This window comes from Triticum aestivum, chromosome 1A (genome assembly GCF_018294505.1).
Source record: "Triticum aestivum cultivar Chinese Spring chromosome 1A, IWGSC CS RefSeq v2.1, whole genome shotgun sequence".
Taxonomy (NCBI): domain Eukaryota; kingdom Viridiplantae; phylum Streptophyta; class Magnoliopsida; order Poales; family Poaceae; genus Triticum; species Triticum aestivum.
In genome coordinates this window covers 333,615,540-333,638,306 of record NC_057794.1, presented here as the reverse complement: position 1 = coordinate 333,638,306, position 22,767 = coordinate 333,615,540, and the positions used below count along the sequence as shown (strand labels likewise).

At 39.7% G+C, this 22,767-nt stretch overlaps 1 long non-coding RNA gene across 1 annotated transcript; it reads right to left on the bottom strand.

Moving 5' to 3' along the window:
• Positions 1 to 20,605: 20,605 nt before the first annotated feature.
• On the bottom strand, positions 20,606 to 22,761 carry LOC123049025 (uncharacterized). The gene is made up of 3 exons (XR_006423426.1): positions 21,919 to 22,761; positions 21,676 to 21,720; positions 20,606 to 21,051 (listed from the first exon to the last, which is right to left on the bottom strand). It is a non-coding gene; the product is annotated as an uncharacterized lncRNA (long non-coding RNA).
• Positions 22,762 to 22,767: the final 6 nt, after the last annotated feature.

The following is a 22,767-nucleotide window of genomic DNA, read 5'->3' as shown; positions in this document are numbered from 1 at the left end:
TGCAAATAACATGTCACGATGATTGCAATGGAGGAGTGACCTACCATAGCACACTGTATAGGCCCACCGCTGCCTCTCCTTTTTTTTGCGATGTTCCATAAAATTGCCGCATACATCTTGTACTTTTTCATTGCGTAACCCTATCTGCAAGTTGACACCGCTAATTTTAGACATGTCTACATGATAATACATTGCATATCCCTTGTGCATATTTAAACCACCAACTAACGATTGTGTGCATAGCATAAACTAGCCATGACTCTGTGTGCTGGACTAGCAGCACTTTAAGGGAGCCTAATATAGTGCACTGGAATTCCTACATGCCACCTATGATTTTGTGTAATGTACTACCTCTGTTCCTAAATATATGTCTTTGTAGAGATTCTAGTATGGACCACATATAGATGTATATATATGCATTCTCGAGTGTAGATTCACTCATTTTGCTCTGTATGTAGCCTATAGTGGAATCTCTAGAAAGACTTATATTTAGGAATGCAGGTAGTATCATGTATGGCATCTACATATCTAATTTAGCAGCCAGTAGTAGAAATCATTGTCTGCACAAAGGGATTGTTGGCCGAAAATTCTAGCAAAGCACGCTGGCAGGCGCACAACAATACGAGAGAGAGACGCACTTACAAGATCATAGCAATGCCTCAGTCCAGGATCTTGGTTGTCCAAGCAGTTAGATCCAGAAGAAACATCATCCTTGTAGTTTTTGCCAGCTGCATAACATGTAATAGCGACATGTTAGTATATTTGAAGTACATCGGGCAGGTGATGCTGGACGGGTTTAAAGGTGACAAATACCTAGGTCATGGCGGGTGCTTGGCATTTTGCTAGACGGTGGGAATCAGGTTAGAAACGTCAAGGGTGATGATGATGCGCTGGCTGTCAGGGTCCGGTAAGGAGATCTAGAACCGTCGAGTAGGGTGTTTGTGGAGCGGCTCCGATAGGGTGGACTACGGTGTGGGCGAAGTGGATCTGAGGCCGTGGGCGAAGTGGATTTGAGGCCATGGACAAGGGCGTCGGTGAAGCTACTCCGGTAGTTGGGTTCAGGATGTTGTCGATGATGCGGATCTGCGGCCATGGATGGGGCGTTAGAAGCTGCTCCAGTAGGTTGGACGAGGGTGCGACGAAGCGGATCTGAGGCCGTGGACTTGTGAGTTGGCAAAGCGGCCCCGCTAGGGTTGAGAATGGTATAGGCGAAGCTACTCCGGTAGGGTTGACGATGGTGTCAGCGAAGCGGCTCCGGTAGGGTTGAGGAAGGTGTCGGCGAAGAGGATCAGAGGCTGTCGATGGGGGCGTCGGTGGGGCGGCTCCGGGGGGGTGTGGACGAAGCGTCTCCGGTGGGGAGTACGAAGGAGTCGCTGTAGATGCGCTGCGGTTGACGAGAGTACCAGGGAAGCAGATCCGGCGCCGTGGACAAGGCCGACACTGAATGGGCGGTGGTACGGTGGTGGATGAGCAGTCTACTTATTTCTAGGGGAGGTGGGAGGGGTAGATGCGGCCGCAGAAGCAGATCCGGCGAGGTGGACGCCGCTAGCAGTGAATGGGCTCTGGTACGCTGGTGGATGAGCAGTCTAGGGTTTCGAGAGGGGAGGGGTAGAAAGGCCGATGAAGTACGTACAGCGTGATGTAAGATGCTTTGGAGCTATGGAGTTAGTCGTTTTGTGGGAGGGAGGAAATGGGGGTGCCGTGTGGTGGGGGGAACTGGAAGTTACCAAAGCATCCCCGACCTATTATGTAGATGAGGGCGGTATTGTAACTGTTATTCTCCGTGCACCAATGACAAAAGGGGAATTTCACATGCTAAAGACTAGGTGGCGGAAATTTTAGAAGGAGTCGGGAGATTTTGCCGTCCGTGGGATCGTTCGTATCCAGTTTCAACTAATTTTGGACAGTGCTAGCGGGAAGGTCATGTGAGACTGTGTACATGGGTTACGCGTCAGCAGTTAATAACTGTTGTTAAGTCCAGCCCAGAAAAAAGACAATAACTCGGGATGATGCACCGATAACTTGGACGTTCACACAGGCGCGGCTAATCGTACAGGTGTAGAGGCGCGTTCACAAAAAAGGGATCAAATGCTTGGCCTACGTATTTCTCATGCAAATAGATAATTTAATGTCATTGGTTATTTACTTTAAACATAATGCATTGACGTGTTATTATAGAGACACAAAAAAGAAATGGATATTGTAGTCCCATAAAAGAAATGGATATTGTAGTCCGCTACTTAAAAGTGTTATCTTGTATGATTAAATAGCCTGCATTTCATAAATTGCGTACCCGTTGAATTCATATATGAATATTACATATATTACTTCATAATAGAACCTTAAATCATCCAAGACTAAGAATGGTGCATGTACATGATAGGTACATTGGCTGTTTGAAGAAACATCACTGTAACTTTGGTATGCACAATTGAAAAAGATTATTTAGAAAAAAAATGTGATATGTGAGTGTCCAATCTTTATAGCGTTGAATCGATATTGTATCTTTGGCCACGATAAGAAATAGATATTGATTTATGTTCAAGCGATGCACGTCCATGATCGCTAGATAGTGATACGTGAATGAATTGTGCAATCTCTCTCACATGCATACATATCTCATTTCTCCGTGGGCATCGAAATCACACACGAGCACTTCATGTATTTATCTCCCTCTGTCAAGGTTAGAATTCGTTTTTCTACCCCATCCTACAAGTCTCTCACACAAAAACGCACACGCTCTCTTTGTCGAGCACGCCCACCCCTTTAATTCCGCCCACCCACCACCGCCACTAATGCCTCAAAGCATAATGATGTCTCTCACACATATGCCTAAGGTTAACTCAAGTTCCAGAACCATATGAATACATACAATGGGATTCCAGCAGAGCACCTTTTTTGAGATTTCTCTCTCTCACACACACACACACACATACACACACACGCACGCGCGCGTAGACATTGTTTCTCGCTTCATTTTTTCTGGCACTTGCATGCACACCGTCTGTTTATCTCCGTGATGCTTTAAGTATGCCTCGCACACATGCTATCTACCTATCCATTAATATAGATATGTGTCACACAAACTCCTTCTCCCTATATCTAAGTGTCACTGCCCCCCCCCCACACACACCCACACCCACACACTTCCCGACACCAAAGGAGTAGGGTAACACCTCGATCTTGATACTAATCTATCTACTGGATTCTCTCTCAAACACACACACACACACACACACTACCCGACACTGAAGGAGTAGGTTGGCACCTCAATCTTGATAGTAATCTATCTATTTCTTCTCTCTCAAACACAAACACATACACACACACTCGCTAGTTGTGCCTCTGTGCCTACCGTGCACACTCTCGATATGTCTTTCTCTCCCTCCCCCTCCCCACCCCCCAACAATGACAACATAAGGGTGACAACTCGATCTGATCTTAATCTATCAATTGGTTTCTCTCTCAAACATTGTGTCTCTGTCCCTCGCTCAGACACACTCAATACGTCTTTCTCTCCATAGCCCCCTCGATATGTAGACTTCTCGCGCGCGCACAACTGTAGTGACAATGCGCTGAACCCAGTGTGCCTTTTTTTATCGGCCCCATGTGATAGTTTTCACCCTGTTTTCTGTTAATTAACAAGGCAACCTTTTCTTTATTACTATGTAGTGAATCTGAAATCATTCGGGGCAGACATAAAATACATCACTTCAGCCCAATTATCACAGTAACTATTTTAAAAGAAACTAGCTAGATGCCCATGCATTGCACGGAACATCAAGATGCATTTGCATGAGTAGTTTATCTTGTGAGAGAAAAGGATGAACGAGGGAAGGCCTTATTTGCAAACATGGTGAGGGGTGTGGGTATCTTTTTGCAAAATTGACATAGTTTCCTTCCTATCCGTTAGATATAAATCCGACGGCCTATATTGCAGGATGGCTGGCACACGATCATCACCAACTGTTTTCTACTCCCTTTGTTCCTAAATATTTGTCTATTTAGAGATTTCAACAAGTGACTACATACAGAGCAAAATGAGTGAATCTACACTCTAAAATATGTCTACATACACTTCCGTATGTGGTAGTTCATTTGAAATCTGAAAAAGACAAATATTTAGGAACGGAGGGAGTCTAAGAGTAGACATGGAGATATATCTCCAGCATGGTCCTCGACGAAAATGTGTTGGACTGGTTAGCGTCGGATGCTCGCAACACGATGACCTAACTTTGAATCATGTCTTTAACTTTAGATTTTTATATTACATATTATTTAATATATACTTCTTTCGCTACTGTACTAACAGTGGAGCCCACAAAGTACTTAGAATACAATATTAAGGATGGACTTATTTCTTTTTAACTTTCTGTACGAAGCTACAACGACCCTGCAAGTCACGTGTACATTGTACATGCAATTAACTTTTTATAGAGGGAGAATCATACACGCAATTAACTCAAATGGATTGGATGTGACTCTATTATTTCCAGCATAAGAGCATCTCCAACGGCAGCCGACAAATTTCCTCCCGCTTCCTTCCGCGGAGGACGACATCAAATGCCAGCGGCATACATTTTCAAAACTCTAACCAACCAGAGGAAATTTGTGCAAACACAGACTGATTTCATATAAGCCTGAAGGATTTTGTATAAAAAAGCCGGATCTTCATATAAACATGATGGATTTCATTACATTTACATGAACTAAGCGGTGCTAATCCGGCTCTCGTGGTATAATTAATACAGTACCTAATCTAAATGGTCGTCCGTGGATCCCATTGTCTTCCTCATGTCCGGCAGACACTTGCAAGGTCAATGAAGGTCCTCGGAAGAGACGAAGTAGCAAAGTAACCACCTGAATACGAAGTCGTCGCCTCAGCGGTGGCCTTCATGGGACCCAAGTGGTGGTAGCCTCCCGTGTTCTACTTCTCCTCGATGATGACGGCGGACACGGAGAAGCTGGCCACCGACTCATCGCTCTGCACACACCTGGCTTCTGTCTCTACCTGCATGGCGCTGCTGCAGGCATGGGAGGCGCACCCACAGACACGGGAGGTGCGGTCACCGCAGACACTAGTGGCGCGGTATGACGCGGCAGCGATGACGCATGTGCTACTGTGCTCACCGCCATGCCGGCGTGGAGCAATTCGCCACTCCTCATCGACCTGAACTGGAGGGGCGAGTTGCTGAACCACTGATACGTCTCCATCGTATCTATAATTTTTGATTGTTTCATGCCAATATTATACAACTTTTGCACACTTTTGGCAACTTTTTATATGATTTATTGGACTAACCTATTGATCTAGTGCCCAGTGTTAGTTCCTGTTTATTGCATGTTTTTTGTCTCACAGAAAATCCATATCAAACGAAGTCCAAATGCAATAAAATTTTATGGAGAATTATTTTGCAATATATGTTATTTTTGGGAGTTGAAATCCCCGCAAATGGAGGCCCACAGAGCCCAGAAGACACCAGGGCCCGCTAGAGGCCCCTGGCGCGTGGTGGTGGGTTGTGCCCTCCTCGAACGTCGGTTGGAGCTCTACTTCGGGTGCAAGGAAGCTTATATCCGGAAAAAAAATTGTGTTCAAATCTCAGCGCATTTGGAGTTACGGATCTCCCGGAATATAAGAAACGGTTTCGGTCAGATTTGAGAACGCGAAACAGAAGAGAACAAACAGGGAGATCCAATCTCGGAGGGGATCCCGCCCCTCCGCCGCCATGGAGGCCATGGACCAGAGGGGGAACTCTCCTCCCATCCAGGGGGGAGGCCAAGGAAGAAGAAGGAGGAGGGGGGCTCTCTCCCCCTCTCTCCCGGTGGCGCCGGAGTGACGCCGGGGCAAGGATCGGGACGGCGATCTACATCAACAATCTTGCTATCGTCAACACCAACTTTCCCCCCCTCTATGTAGTGGTGTAACACCTCTTCTCCCCGCTGTAATCTCTACTTAAACATGGTGCTCAACTCCATATATTATTTCCCAATGATCTATGGTTATCCTATGATGTTTGAGTAGATCTGTTTTGTCATGTGGGTTAATTGTGATCTTGGTTGGTATGATTGTATATTTTATTTATGCTGTTGTGCAAATGTGAGGGGCCCCCACTATAAGGTGTTGCAATATGTTCATGGTTTGCTTATGGTAGGTTGCGAGAGTGACAAAAGCTTAAACCCGAGTAAGTGGGGTATGACGTATGGGAGTAAAGAGGACTTGACACTTACTGCTATGGTTGGGTTTCACGACCTTAATGATCTTTAGTAGTTGTGAATGCTTGCTAGGCGTCCAATCATAAGTGCATATGATCCAAGTAGAGAAAGTATGTTATCTCATGCCTCTCCCTCATATAAAATTACAAGAATGATTATCGGTACTTGTTATCGATTGCCTAGGGACAAATAACTTTCTTGTTGACACAAACCCTTTTTCAAATCACCTAACTTTTATTATCTTGCAAAATACTTCTAGTTTTATTCTTGCAAAGTAGTTCTAGCATCACACCTACAAAATAGTTTCATACTTGTTTCCGATAAAGCAATCTCAAGTGTGCGCAGAGTTGTATCCGTGGTTGATAGAACTTGAGGGAATATTTGTTCTCCATTTAGCTCCACGTTGGGTTCGACACTCTTATTTATCGAAAAAGGCTACAAAGGATCCCCTATACTTGTGGGTTATCAAGACCTTTTTCTGGCGCCGTTGCTGGGGAGCAATAGCGTGGGGTAAATATTCTCGTGTATGCTTGTTTGCTTTATCACTAAGTAATTTTTATTTCTTATTCTAAGTTGTTCTCTATCTTTAGTTATGGATATGGAACACGAAACACCCAAAAATTAGTGGTACTTGCTACTCATGGAGATGGGGAACCTCCTAAAACCCTCGATGCTCGTTATGTAAAAGATATTATGCACTACTTTGATAATCCTAAGAAAACCCCATTCAACTATATAATAGGAGTAACATTGGATCAACGTGTATACTTTAGGGATTATCGGTTGACACAAAAAGGGAAAATTTTATGGGATCAAATTATATGTTGGATTGGTATGCTCGGGATCTATGCTGGAGACATGATTATACTTGTTGCTCTAGAATGAATGCTCCACATCTTCCCTTTTCATGCAAATTTAATGATAATGAAACCTTGGCTTCTTATGCTAATGGTATATATGATTACTATGATGTGGAATGAATAGAAGAATTTGTTGCTTTTAAAGGTTCTTATGAAATTGAATCTTTGTTTAAGAAGTTTGAAGATTTTGATGATTCAGTTTATAGACCTGAAAATTTTGCTATCCTTAAATATTGCTATGATAATTATAAATACAATTCCGATATTGATGTGTTTATTGAGAATAACTCCGCTCTCCAAGAAGAGACTAACATTTTGTAGGAGTCTACGGAAGAAGAAAATGATGAAACTATGAACTCATTGGATGAAAAAGATGAGGAGGAGAGCGAAGAACAAAAGGAGGAAGAGCGGATTCATCACCCGTGCCCACCTTCTAATGAGTGTAACTCTTTATCCCATACATTGTTTAATGCTCCTTCATTCTTATTGAAGGATGAATGCTATGATGATTGCTATGATCCCATTGATTCTTTTGAAATATCCCTTTTTGATGAACTTGATGCTTGTGTCCATGATGCTAATATGAATTATGCTTATGGAGATGAACTTGCTATAGTTCCTTATGTTAAGAATGAAATTGTTGCTATTGCACCCACACATGATAGTCCTATTATCTTTCTGAATTCTCAAAACTACACTATATCAGAGAAGTTTGTTCTTATTAAGGATTACATTGATGGGTTGCCTTTTCCCGTTGCACTTGATGATTTTGATGAATATAATATGCATGTGCTTGCTGCTCCTACTTGCAATTATTATGAGAGAGGAATGATGTCGCTTGAAGCTACGTCGGTATTTCCCTAAAGAGGAAGGGATGATGCAACATAGTGCGGTAGGTATTTCCCGCAGATATGAAACCAAGGTTATGGAACTAGTAGGAGAACCAAGCAACACAACGTAAACAACACCTACACACAGATAACAAATCCTCGCAACCCGACGTGTTAAAGGGGTTGTCAATCCCTTCTGAGGTACGACGCCTCAAGATAGGCAAACCGACGTGAGGTAAATTTGTAGTAGATTGATAGATCGAACGACAAATAAATAATTAAGAATAAATTGCAGCAAGATATTCTTGGATTTTTGGTTTAGTAGATCTGAAAATAAATGCAAAGGAAAATAGATCGCAAAGGAAAATAATATGAGAAAGAGACCCGGGGGTCGTAGGTTTCACTAGTGGCTTCTCTCGAGAAAAATAGCAAAGCGGTGGGTGAACAAATTACTGTTGGGCAATTGATAGAACTTCAAGTACTCATGACGATATCCAGGAAATGATCATTATATAGGCATCACGTCCAAGATTAGTAGACTGACTCCTGCCTGCATCTACTACTATTGCTCCACACATCGACCGCTATCTAGCATGCATCTAGTGTATTAAGTTCATGGAGAAATGGAGTAATGCCATAAGAACGATGACATGATGTAGACAAGATCTATCGATGTAGAGATAGGCCCCATCGTTTTATCCTTAGTAGCAACGATACATACATGTCGGTTCCCTTTCTGTCACTGGGCAAGCACCGTAAGATCGAACCCACTACAACGCACCTCTTCCCATTGCAGGATAAATAGATCAAGTTGGCCAAACAAAACCGAAATATCGGAAAAGAAATACGAGGCTATAAGAGATCATGCATAAAAGAGATCAAAGAAACTAAAATACTTTCATGGATATAAAAAGATAGATCTGATCATAAACTCAAAGTTCATCGATCCCAACAAACACACCACAAAAGAGTTACATCATATGGATCTCCAAGAAACCATTGTATGAGAATCAAGAGAGAGAGATGAAGCCATCTAGCTACTAACTACGGACCCGAAGGTCTACAAAGAACTACTCACGCATCATCGGAGAGGCACCAATGGAGGTGGTGAACCACATCCAAGATGGTTTCTAGATTGGATCTGGTGGTTCTGGACTCTGCGGCGGCTGGATGAATATTTCGTCGACTCCCCTAGGGTTCTGGAAATATTGGGGTATTTATAGAGCAAAGAGGCGGTCCCGGGGGCACCCGAGGTGGGCACAACTCACCAGGGCGTGCCTGGGCCTCCTGGCGTGCCCTGATGGGTTGTGCCTCCCTCAGGGCACCCCCCAGGCGCAGCCAGGGCCCGTTGTGTTCCTTTTGTCCCATAAAAATTCTCTGTAAAGTTTCATGGCATTTGGACTCCGTCTGATATTGATTTTCTGTGATGTAAAAAACATAGTAAAAAGAGCAACTGACACTTGGCACTATGTCAATAGGTTAGTACCAAAAATGATATAAAATGACTATAAAATGATTATAAAACATCCAAGATTGATAATATAACAGCATGGAACAATCAGAAATTATAGATACATTGGAGATGTATCAGCATCCCCAAGCTTAACTCCTACTCGTCCTCGAGTAGGGAAGTGATAAAAACAGAATGTTTGATGTGGAATGTTGCCTAACATGTCATATCATATTTCTTTCTTTATAGCATGGACATTTGGAGTTTTATATTGTTCAAAGCAATAGTCTAGTTTTGACATGATAATTTAAATACTCAAGCATATCAACAAGCAACCATTTCTTTCAAAATATCAACGCTAAAATAAGCTATCCCTAGCCCATCATGCTCAACCATTGATCCATTCATGAAACACACTCACATGTTAGCTATGTACAATACTCAAGTACGATCATATTGCCTCCTAGTTGGTGCTTTTATAAGAGAAGATGGAGACTCGGATTCAAAATAAAAATTGCATAAAGTAAAAGAAAGGCCCTTCAGAGGGAAGTACGGATTTATAGAGGTGCCCGAGCTCAAAACAGAAAACTTAGAGAGAAACACATTTTGGGAGGTGTATCCATCCCACCAACGAAACCGACTTAGAGTTCCCAATACTTTCCATGCATAGATATATCATAGGTGGTTCCCAAACAGAGAAATAAAGGTTATTCCTTTTTCCACCACACTTTCACTTTCCATGGCTAACCGTATCCACGGGTGCCCTCCATACCAACTCTTTCCAAGGAATTTATTATTTGACAACATAAAGTAAATTAATTTTTGCATTTCGGGACTGGGCATCCCTAATACCTTTGCCTTACTCTTGTGCAATGACAAGTGAATAAACACTCATCTTGAGAATAACACATCTAGCATGGAAAATACTAGCCACCCCTCACCGCTCCGCGAGCGAAACAAACACACAAAAGAGAAGTTTATTTTTGAAAATTAGAGATGGCACATGCAAATTTGCTTAGAACGGCAAAAGAATACCGCATATAGGTAGATATAGTGGACTCATGTGGCAAAACTGGGTTAAAGGTTTTTGGATGCACAAGTAGTGATCATACTTAGTGCAAAATGAAGGCTAGCAAAAGATTGGGAAGCGACCAACTAAGAAACGAATAAGCTCATAAGCAAGCATTATGCATAACTAACACCGAACAATGCACCATAAGTAGGATATAATTTCATTGCATAACTATTGACTTTCGTGCTTACATAGGGAATCACAAACCTTAACACCAATATTCTTACTAAAGCATAATTACTCATCAAGATGACTCATATATCACATCATCATATCTCAAAACTATTACTAAGATTCAAGTTTATTTTTTACAGTGATCTTCATGAAATTTTTTATTATATCCTTCTTGGATATCTATCACTTTGGAACTAATTTTCATGTGTTGCTTTTGACAAGCTCAAACAAATATAAGTGAAGATCATGAGCATAATATTTCTTTCTCTCAAATTAATTTAAGTGAAGCAAGAGAGTATTTCTTGAAAATTTTAAACTCTCCAATAAATCTAAGTGAAGCAAGAGAGCATTTCTTCAAAAATACTAAGCACACCATGCTCAAAAAAGATATAAGTGATGCACTAGAGCAAGTCCATTGCTCATAAAAATTTAAGTGAGGCATAGAGAGCAATTCTAACAAGTCATGACATAATTTTGGCTCGCTCAAATATGTGTGTCCAACAAGGAATAAAGACTTAAAACACAAAATAAAACAAGCAAAGACTCATATCATACAAGACGCTCCAAGCAAAACACATAGTATGTGACGAATAAAAATATAGTTTTGAGTAAAATACCGATGGTCGTTAGAAGAAAGAGGGGATGCCACTCGGGGCATCCCCAAGCTTAGTTGGTTGCTCATTTTTTGATAATATCTTGGGATGCCGGGGCATCCCCAAGCTTAGGCTCTTCTACTCCTTATTCCTTCATCCATCGTAAGATAACCCAAAACTTGAAAACTTCAATCACACAAAACTCAACAAAACCTTCGTGAGATCCGTTAGTATAAGAATAATAAATCACTACTATAAGTGATGTATCAAACCAATTCATATTTTGTTCTTGTATTATATCTACTGCATTCCAACTTTTCTATATCAAAAAATCATCAAATAAAACCATAGAGCCATCAAAATAAGCACACAACACAAAGAAAACAGAATCTGTCAAAACAGAACAGTGTGTAGCAATCTGACTATTTCGAATACTTCTGTAACTCCAAAAGTTCTGAAAAATTAGGACGAACTGAGAAATTTATATATTGATCTACTGCAAGTGGAATGGGTATTTTATCGCTCTCTGGTAAAAAAGGAAAATTAATTTTGTGAGCATAAAAGTTTCTGTTTTTTCAGCAAGATCAAACAACTATCACCCAAGAAGACCGTAAAGGCTTTACTTGGCGCAAGCACTAATTAAAACATAAAAAACACAATCATAACAGTAGCATAATTGTGCTAACACACAAAAACAGGAAGCAAAAAGAAAAAATAATTTTTATTCATTGGGCTGCCTCCCAACAAGCGCTATAGTTTTACGCCCTTAGCTACACATAAAGCATGGATCTATGTTTTGTCATCTTTGGTTCGAGATCCATAAAATACCCTTATGATTGCTTCATATGGTGGCCTAATTCTATTTCTAGGAAAGTGTTCCATACCTTTCCTCAACAGAAATTGGAAATTAATATTGCCTTCTTTCATATCAATCACGACACCGATAGTGCATAAAAACGGTCTACCAAGAATAATTGGATAAGACGGATTGCAATCAATATCAAGAACAATAAAATCTATGGGCACATAATTCCTATTTTCAAGAATAAGAACATCATTAATTCTTCCCATAGGCTTTTTAATAGTAGAATCCACCGAGTGCAAATTCAAAGAACACGATTCAAGATCGGTAAGACCAAGCACAACACATGAAAAATTTGGAATAGTAGAAACACTAGCACCCAAGTCACACAAAGCAAAACACTCATAATTTTTAATCTTGACTTTGATAGTAGGTTCCCACTCATCATGCAATTTTCTAGGAATTGAAACTTCTAATTCCAACTTTTCTTCTAAAGCTTTCATCATAGCATCAACAATATGTTTAGTAAAAGCTTTATTTTGTTCATAAACATGGGGTGAATTTATCATGGATTGCAACAAAGAAATACAATCAATCAAAGAGCAACTATCATAATTAAAGTATTTGTAATCCAAAAGAGTGGGTACATCACTAGCTAAAGTTTTGACCTCTTCAAACCCACTTTTATCAATTTTCTCAACAAGATTTTCACCCTCTGAAATATTGGGACGCCTTCTACCTAAAGTTGACTGTTCTCCAGTCCCTTTTTCATCAATATTAATTTTACTAAACAAGTAATCAATAGAAGAAACACCAATCATTTTAGGATCTTCATCATTTTTATCCTCCAATGAGATTGGTTTAGCAGCCATTTGATTTACTATAGTAGCTTGTGCATTGGATATTTTTCCTAGCAAACTTTCAGCAAAAGCATACTTAGGTTGGAGATTGCAAACTTCTCTACTAATATCATCAAGTTGTTTTGTTATAGCATCAAGCACAATAGAGTGTTCCTTAAGTTCTTCGGTAAAATACTTATTATGCTAAAAATGTGTAGTCATATATTCCTTAGTACTTTTCTCAATTTCAAGAAAAATATTGGGGTAAGGAAAATCATAATATTTTATTTGAGGCATCATGACTATGCAAACAAGAACGCTCACAAAAACAGATCCGGCAAGAAAACGGCGAACGGAAAAGAGGGGTGAATAAAACGGCAATTTTTTATGAATTGGGGGAGAGGAAAACAAGAGGCAAATGGAAAATAATGTAAATTGCAAGAAGATGAGATTTGTGATTAGGAACCTAGTATATGTTGAAGATCCTCCCCGGCAACAGCGCCAGAAATTCCTTTTGATGTCGCTTGAAGCTACGTCGATATTTCCCCAAAGAGGAAGGGATGATGCAGCACATCTGCGGTAGGTATTTCCCTCAGATATGAAACCAAGCTTATCGAACCAGTAGAAGAACCAAGCAACACAGCGTAAACATCACCTTCACACAGATAACAAATCCTCGCAACCCGATGTGTTAAAGGGGTTGTCAATCCCTTCTGGGGTACGACGCCTCAAGGTAGGCAAACGGACGTGAGGTAAATTTGTAGTAGATTGATAGATCGAATGCCAAATAAATAAATAAGGATAAATTGCAGCAAGATATTTTTGGGTTTTTGGTTTAGTAGATCTGAAAATAAACGCAAAGAAAAATAGATTGCAAAGGCAAATAATATGAGAAAGAGACCTGGGGGCCGTAGGTTTCACTAGTGGATTCTCCCGAGAAAAATAGCAAAGCGGTGGGTGAACAAATTATTGTTGGGCAATTGATAGAACTTCAAATACTCATGACGATATCCAGGCAATGATCATTATATAGGCATCACGTCCAAGATTAGTAGACCGACTCCTGCCTGCATCTACTACTTTTACTCCACACATCAACCGCTATCCAGCATGCATCTAGTGTATTAAGTTCATGGAGAAACGGAGTAATGCAATAAGAACGATGACATGATTTAGACAAGATCTATCTATGTAGAGATAGACCCCATCGTTTTATCCTTAGTACCAACGATACATATGTGTTGGTTCCCTTTCTGTCACTGGGATCAAGCACCGTAAGGTCAAACCCACTACAAAGCACCTCTTCCCATTGCAAGATAAATAGATCAAGTTGGCTAAACAAAACCCAAATGTCTAAGAAATATGAGGCTATAAGAGATCATTCATAAAAGAGATCAAAGAAACTCAAATACTTGCGTGGATATAAAAAGATAGATCTGATCATAAACTCAACGTTCATCGATCCCAACAAACACACCGCAAAAGAGTTACATCATATGGATCTCTAAGAGAAAATTGTATTGAGAATCAAGAGAGAGAGAGAGAGAGCGAGAGAGAGAGAGAGCGAGAGAGAGAGATGAATCCATCTAGCTACTAACTACGGACCCGAAGGTCTACAAAGAACTTCTCACGCATCATCGGAGAGGCACCAATGGAGGTGGTGAACCCCATCCGAGATGGTGTCTAGATTGGATCTGGTGGTTCTGGACTTTGCGGTGGCTGGATGAATATTTCGTCGAGTCCCCTAGGGTTCTGGAAATATTGGGGCATTTATAGAGCAAAGAGGCGGTCCGGGGGCACCCGAGGTGGGCACAACCCACCAGGGCGCGCCTGGGCCTCCTGGCGCGCCTTGGTGGGTTGTGCCTCCCTCGGGGCACCCCCCCAGGCGCAGCCAGGGCCCATTGTGTTCCTTTTAGCCCATAAAAATTCCCCGTAAAGTTTTGTGGCATTTGGACTCCGTCTGATATTGATTTTCTGCGATGTCAATAGGTTAAGGAACTCGCACTTGGCACTATGTCAATAGGTTAGTAGCAAAAAATGCTATAAAATGATTATAAAACATCCAAGGTTGATAATATAACAACATGGAACAATAAAAAGTTATAGATACGTTGGAGACGTATCAAGGAACTATATCTCCACCTCTCTATGTTTCCAACACGATAAAATTGCAAGAAACTGCTTATGCTATGTATTGGCATTTACTTGATGTGCATGAATTGTTCTTGTATGACATGCCGATGCATAGGAAGAGAGTTATACTTCGTCATTGCATGATATATGTTGCTTTGTGCTCACTACTAAATGCCAAATCATTGTTAATTAAAATTGTCTTTGATATACCTTGCGATCCGGGTGGATCCATTACTTGAGCACTTTATGCCTAGCTTAATGGCTTTAAAGAAAGCGCTGCCAGGGAGACAACCCGGAAGTTCTAGAGTCATTTAATTCTGTTGAGTGCTTTTATAAAGTTTAAAAACAAAAAAATATAGAGGGGAACTTAAAACTTCACAACAAGAAAAGTGAAAATGAGATAGACGAGCACCGTGGAAGCGGGAGCTAGCCTTGAACTTTGTTCATGCCCATGGAAACTTTGTGAATCTTAATTAGAGAAATTTTTCAACAAAAATAATTATCCCTCTGTACAATTCCGTTGTATTATAAAAAATAATGTGCGAAGGTTTTCCTTTAGGATGATTAAATTGCTTGTTGGTTTGTGCGGTGCAAAATAGAAACTTTGGTTGTAGTGCTCGATTTTACATTTTTTACTGGAATGTCAAACAGTTCTGGAACTTTTTGTACTATCTTTATATACAAATTTTTTATTTTTTCCTAATTTTTTAGAAATTTTAGAGTTACAGAAGTACGGTGGATGTTCAAATATTTACAGACTATCCTGTTTTCACAGATCGCTGCTATAGCTTCATTATTTGCGTATGTTTGAATTCTTGTTGAAGCCTCCTTGACTTGGGGCCATAGAATTGTGATAGCATACAGTGGGTAATGTTTGTTTATAATTATACAATAATTTTACAACAGTACATGATGGGATTTCATTGCCACACTCACTAACCCCACCACTAAAAGTTCGGTTAAGTTTTGTGTGGATGAAGTGTTCGAAGATCGAGGAGGTCTCGATGTGAGGAGAAGGAGGAGATGCAAGAGATCAAGCTTGGGGTTGCCCAAGGCACCCCAAGTAAATATTTAAGGAGACTCAAGCGTCTAAGCTTGGGGATGCCCCTAAAGGCATCCCATCTTTCTTCAACAAATATCAGTATGTTTTCGTTGCTCATTGCACTTCACTTATATCTTTTGAGTATGGCTTTATAGAATGCTTCATGTGTTTCACTTATATCATTTGAAGTTTGGATTGTCTGTTTCTCTTCACATAGAAAACCGTTATTTGCAGAATGATATTTTGCTTCAATTATATTTCTTAGAGCATGGTATTTTGTAGAAAGAATTAGACTCTCATGCTTCACTTAGATCTATTTAGAGAGTCAACAGGAATTGGTCAAATGCATGGTTAGTCATAAAATCCTACATAAAACTTATGATCATTGAATATGATATGTTTGATTCCTCGCAATAGTTTTGCGATATAGAGATGGAATATGTGGGGGGTACTAGTAAATGGTTGTGTTTAGTAAGAATATTGGTGTTAAGGTTTGTGATTCCCGAAGCATGCATGTATAGTCTCTCGTTATGCTATGAATTTGGAGCATGATTTATTATTGATTGTCTTCCTTATGAGTGGCGGTCGGGGACGAGCGATGGTCTTTTCCTACCAATCTATCCCCCCTAGGGGCATGCGTAGTAGTACTTTGCTTCGAGGGCTAATAAACTTTTGCAATAAGTACATGGCCTCATTTGGTTTAGAGGAATCTTGTAGGAATTTCATAGGATAGGATTTCTATAGGAAAAATTCCATCAGAGCCCTTTGGTTTGTAGGAATGGAATCCTATTCCTATGGAGGAATTATTCATATCCCTCACATTTCATATTAAAATAAACATCAGCCTAGACTCAATGAAAAAAATCCTATGATGTGAATCAAAGGGCACCTCCTTTCCTATTCCTACTCATAGGATTTGAGATACATGTCATCTCATTTCCTATGACTTTCCTATTCCTACGATTTTCCTACCCTATGAACCAAAGGAGGCCTATGAGTTCTTTATGACTAATGTGAGTCCATGGATTATACACAGTCTTACCTTTCCGCAATTTGCTAGCCTCTATGGTACCGTGCATTGCCCTTTCTCACATCAAGACGTGGTGCAAACTTCGCAGGTGCATCCAAACCCCATGATATGATACACTTTATCACACATAAGCCTTATTATATCTTCCTCAAAACAGCCACCATAACTATCTATTATGGCTTTTCCATGGTCATTCTGAGATATATTGTCATGCAACTTCCACCGGTTCCGTTTGATGGCTTGAGCATTCATTGTCATATTGCTTTGCATGATCATATAGCAGGCTCAACCCCCGTTCATCATTTTTCATACATGTTACGCTAGATCATTGCACATCCTCGTACATGCCAGAGGCATTCATATAGAGTCATACTTTGTCATAGGTATCGAGTTGTAATTTTTATTTCTTTTGAGTTATAAGTAAATAGAAGTGTGATGATCATCATTATTCATTTTTAGAGCAGTGCCCCGGTGAGGAAAGGATGATGGAGACTATGATTCCCCCACAAGTCGGGATGAGACTCCGGAAAATGAGAGAAAAGGAAAAAAAAGAAAAAAAAGAAAAAGAAAAGGTAAACAAAGAGAGAAGGGGCATTGTTAGTATCCTTTACCACACTTGTGCTTCAAAGTAGCACCATGTTTTTCATATGGAGAGTCTCCTATGTTGTCACTTTCATATACTATTGGGAATTTATCATTATAGGATTAGATGCACACCCACATAGTTTTCATATTGAGCTTTCATACACTTATAGCTCTTAGTGCATCTATTGCATGACAATCCCTACTCCTCTCATTGATACCGATTGATGGGCATCTCCATAGCCCATTGGTTAGCCTCATCGGCGTGAGACTTTCTTACTTTTTATCTTCTTTATATTTACCCCTATCATCATACTCTATTCCACCCGTAGTGCTATATCCATGGCTCGCGCTCATGTATTGCGTGAGGGTTGAAAAAGCTGAAGCACGTTAAAAAGTATGAACCAATTGCTCGGCTTGTCATCGGGGTTGTGCATGATAAATACTTTGTGTTAAGAAGACAGAGCATGACAAGACTATATGATTTTTTAGGGATAACTTCCTTTAGCGTTGATATTTTGAAAGAATGATTGTTTGTTGGGATGACAGAGTATTGATGTCTTTATGTCAAATTATAGACTATTGGTTTGAAGCACCTATATCTTAATATACATGCCATGATTAGATATATGATCAAGTTTATGCTAGGTAGCATTCCACATCAAAAATTATCTTTTTTATCGTTTACCTACTCGAGGACGAGCAGAAATTAAGCTTGGGGATGCTGATGTCTCTGTCATATCTATAATTTTTTATTATTTCATGCAAATATTATACAACTTTTACATACTTTTGGCAACTTTTTATATGATTTATTGGACTAACCTATTGATCCAGTGCCCAGTGCCAGTTCCTGTTTTTTGCATGTTTTTTGTCTCGCAAAAAATCCATATCAAACGAAGTCCAAATGCAATAAAATTTTATGGAGAATTATTTTGGAATATATGTGATTTTTGGGAGTTGGAATCACCGCAAACGGAGGCCCACACAGCCCACAAGACACCAGGGTGTGCTAGAGGCCCCTGGCACGTGGTGGTGGGTTGTGCCCTCCTCAGATGTCGGTTGGGCCTCTTCTTCGGGTGCAAGGAAGCTTATATCTAGAAAAAAATCGTGTTAAAATCTCAGCGCAATCGGAGTTACGGATCTCCCGGAATATAAAAAACGATTTTTGGCCAGATCTGAGAACGCAAAACAGAAAAGAACAGAGAGGAAGATCCAATCTCGGAGGGGCTCCCGCCCCTCTGCCGCCATGGAGGCCATGGACCAGAGGGGGAACTCTCCTCCCATCTAGGGGGGAGGCCAATGAACGAGAAGAAGGAGGGGGCTCTCTCCTCCTCTCTCCCGGTGGCACTCCGGCGCCGCCGGGGCAAAGATCGGGACGACGATCTACATAAAAAATCTTGCTACCGTCAACACCAACTTTATCCCCCTCTATGCAGCGGTGTAACACCTCTTATCCCCGCTGTAATCTCTACTTAAACATGGTGCTCAACTCCATATATTATTTCCCAATGATCTATGGTTATCCTATGATGTTTGAGTAGATCTGTTTTGTCCTATGGGTTAATCGTGATCTTGATTGGTATGATTGTATATTTTATTTATGGTGTTGTCCTACGGTGCCCTCTGTTCTCACGCAAACGTGAGGGCCCCGCTGTAGGGTATTGCAATATGCTCATGGTTCGCTTATGGTGGGTTGCGAGAGTGACAGAAGCTTAAACCCGAGTAAGTGGGGTATGACGTATGGGATTAAAAAGGACTTGGCACTTAATGCTATGGTTGGGTTTCACGACCTTAATGGTATTTAGTAGTTGCGGATGCTTGCTAGGAGTCCAATCATAAGTGCATATGATCCAAGTAGAGAAAGTATGTTAGCTCATGCCTCTCCATCATATAAAATTATAAGAATGATTACCGGTACTTATTATCGAGTAGTACAAATGCCCGTGCGTTGCACCAGGCGAAATATTAAATATAACTTGCTCCACACACCATCACGCAACACTTTTTTTAATTCAATTTTTGCAAACTTCAGAAATAAGGGTACACTAAGTACTTCTTTTTGGACCATGAAATTTAGACATACTCTAGCAATGTTTGTCATGACCCATTTCAGCTCTCCGATGAAAGAGTAGTTGTGTATGGAATAGTCTTTTGATCAATTTTTTGTTGTTCAGAAAACACAAATATATATTTATTTTTGAGAAGGTGTTTTTTAAAAAAATTAGAATATTTATTAAAATGGAATCATTTTTATGGTGATGAACATTTTTTGGAATAGTATATTTCATTTGTAATATTTTTGTTTGTATAGAAACTCAATCTGCACTTGTCATAGTAAAAGCAAAAGAGGAAACACATAAAACCAACGACAAACAACCATAAAATAACTATTGATCAACAGAGTACATGACTCGGTAGTGCTTGCAAATTTTGACAATATTATCACGTCAGAACCCACACAAAAAGAACCCACAAACATTAAATTTTAAAGCACTCCATTACCTCTTATAATTGGCAACCCAAAATAATGTATATCCTTGGAAGCTCCAAAAGAATTTACATGTGGTGAAGAACTTGTTAAGTACAAACCAAACTCCAGCTTTATTTTCTACTAGTAAGCGTGCACGTGCAACGCACGTCTTGACGAACATAAATAGTACTCCCTCTATCAAAAAATACTCAGATAACATAAACAGTACTCCCTCCGTTCGAAAATACTTGTCGAAGAAATGAACATATATATGCGTATTTTAGTTCTAGATCCATTCTAGATCCATTTTTATCCATTTCTCCGAGAAGTATTTCCGAACGGAGGGAGTACATACTAACCATACAGAGTTGCACAGTTTCACCAAAAAGTTTAATATATGTTAACTACTCCCTCCATCCCATAATATAACATCGTTTTGCAAGCTGTTTTAGCTCACAAAACAATATTATATTATGGGGTGGAGAGGGAGTATAATAGTAATCAAGCACACATTGAAATCGTACTATCAACATATATATCACCCATAATATAGTTATATCCTTCAGTATCCATATTGAAAGTATGAAATTGTCTTCCAATACAAATTTATTTGTTTGAAACAAACTCAGATAAATAATTTCAACCATTGTTTAAATCATACATAGTTCCGTAGAAACCCACCGGTTCAAGGTTGAAATAATCAAATCTTATCTAGTGGGTCACTTAAAGAAAACCATGCAATCAGAAGGTTTACCTACCATGGACATGAGTTATATCATGCTATCATGCACTCTTTAATCTTCAATTTATTGAACCCATCCAGTGTTCCGCTCCACTCCGTCATAGAGTGGCCTCGCTGCATCTATGCTACTTGTGCAGTTGTGTTACTCCCACGAAATGGCATGAGAAGATTGTGCCATTTCTCCGCAGAAGACTATTTTGATGACGAAATCTGACACTGAAATATAAGTTGAGATTCAACATCAAAATCAAATCTGAAATCTGCATTGCATAAAGTAGTTGCACATTGGATTCTCAAAGTACTACTTAAACTTTGTTTAACATTCATTTGCTTTTGGGTCAGTTTCATATATTTTCATAATTTTGAGGACATAAATGGCAAGCCAAGTTGATCTTTTGTGAATGAATGATGCTTATTTCAAGTGGATCGGATTGCCATGCTGCTAATTCTCATCAATTATGCTCTACATTAATTTTTGGACATTTGAGCCAAAATACAGAGGATAATATAACATGTAGCAAAACACCTTGCAACATACATTCCTTATTCTTCCTATCCCTGTAACAAAAAATAATACTGCAAAATAAATAATTAGAAAACCATGTAACAAACTGGATGGCCTTCGCAACTATTCTTGTAATGTAACTGAAAAGTGAGTAACAGATCATGTTATATATTATCTGCAAGCGGATTTGGACACAAAACATGTTGTATATTGTCCACAAGCGGATATATATGGACACATAGTATATATGTGAATTAGGCTAGAGTCCAAGTCAGCCTACGCACCGAATTATGTATGTGTAAATTAAGCTTACTATGAAAGAGGTAGGCACTCACTAATATAGTGAAGAACAATCTGCCGAACCAAAACCTTCCACTCAACTGAAAAAAGGAAAACTAATAAAGATTGGCAATGGCTCTCATATGTGCAATAAGTTTAACTGAGCAAAGAAATCACCAAGAAATCACCAAGAAATAGAAAGTATAAGCTGACAGACCATGCTTAGTAAATTTAATCAAACAGAAAATAGGGGCTCAATGTAGCAAACATGCCAATTAATCAGGAAGAACTCGTTCTACCTCCTTGTCTCCAATCGCGAAAAGGAAGATTTGTTCGGTGAACAGAATTCCACCTAAATCTAAAGAAAGCATGAACACAAAATTAGTCACAAATGAAAGATGTACAAGGCAGTGAGGGATCTTAGTCAACACATTCTCATATGAGAAGTTGAGAACTGAATTTGTAACACTAACAAGAATAGCAGCCCGCTGTACGAAGTATAGTCTTCACTTAAAGTGCATCCAGAGAATGGAAAATGTCAATTGCTTTACAGTGTAATTGCTTACGTACCTCTGGAACCTTGTTTTATTCTACAAAAGTCAATTCTACATCTTCATAGCAAAATTAAAATTGCCAGCACATGCAAAAGAGAGGTTAACAAATTGTGGTCATGTGGGCTACTGAAATTATATATCATTACTAATTCAGATGGTGTCCGTAACGCATTACTATGAGAGATGTCATATGCAGTTGTGAATCAACACTTGAGAAAGCATACTTTCAGTGACATTAATAAATAGAAAAGTGGTGCTAAGATGCTTTATAATTCACATGAATCTTCTCTTATCATGGTGTCAGTTTATGAGGACAATCAGACCCAAAGAACAATGCGACATCAATGACTCGATTTTACATTTAGAAAGGGCAAAAAGTTTCAGTATCATTATTATGTTAAGAGAAATATACCTTCTTCTTGACAGTAAGAGAAATGCACCCTTGTATTATCTGCATGTACATCACTCTCCATAAATGACCTAGCAGGCATAAACTGCAAATTTAATAAATAGGTTATAAATAGATTGATCTTGATAGAGCCGAATCCGCTCACCTTCACGTGAAAAAATGGCTACCTCATAGAGAATCAAAAA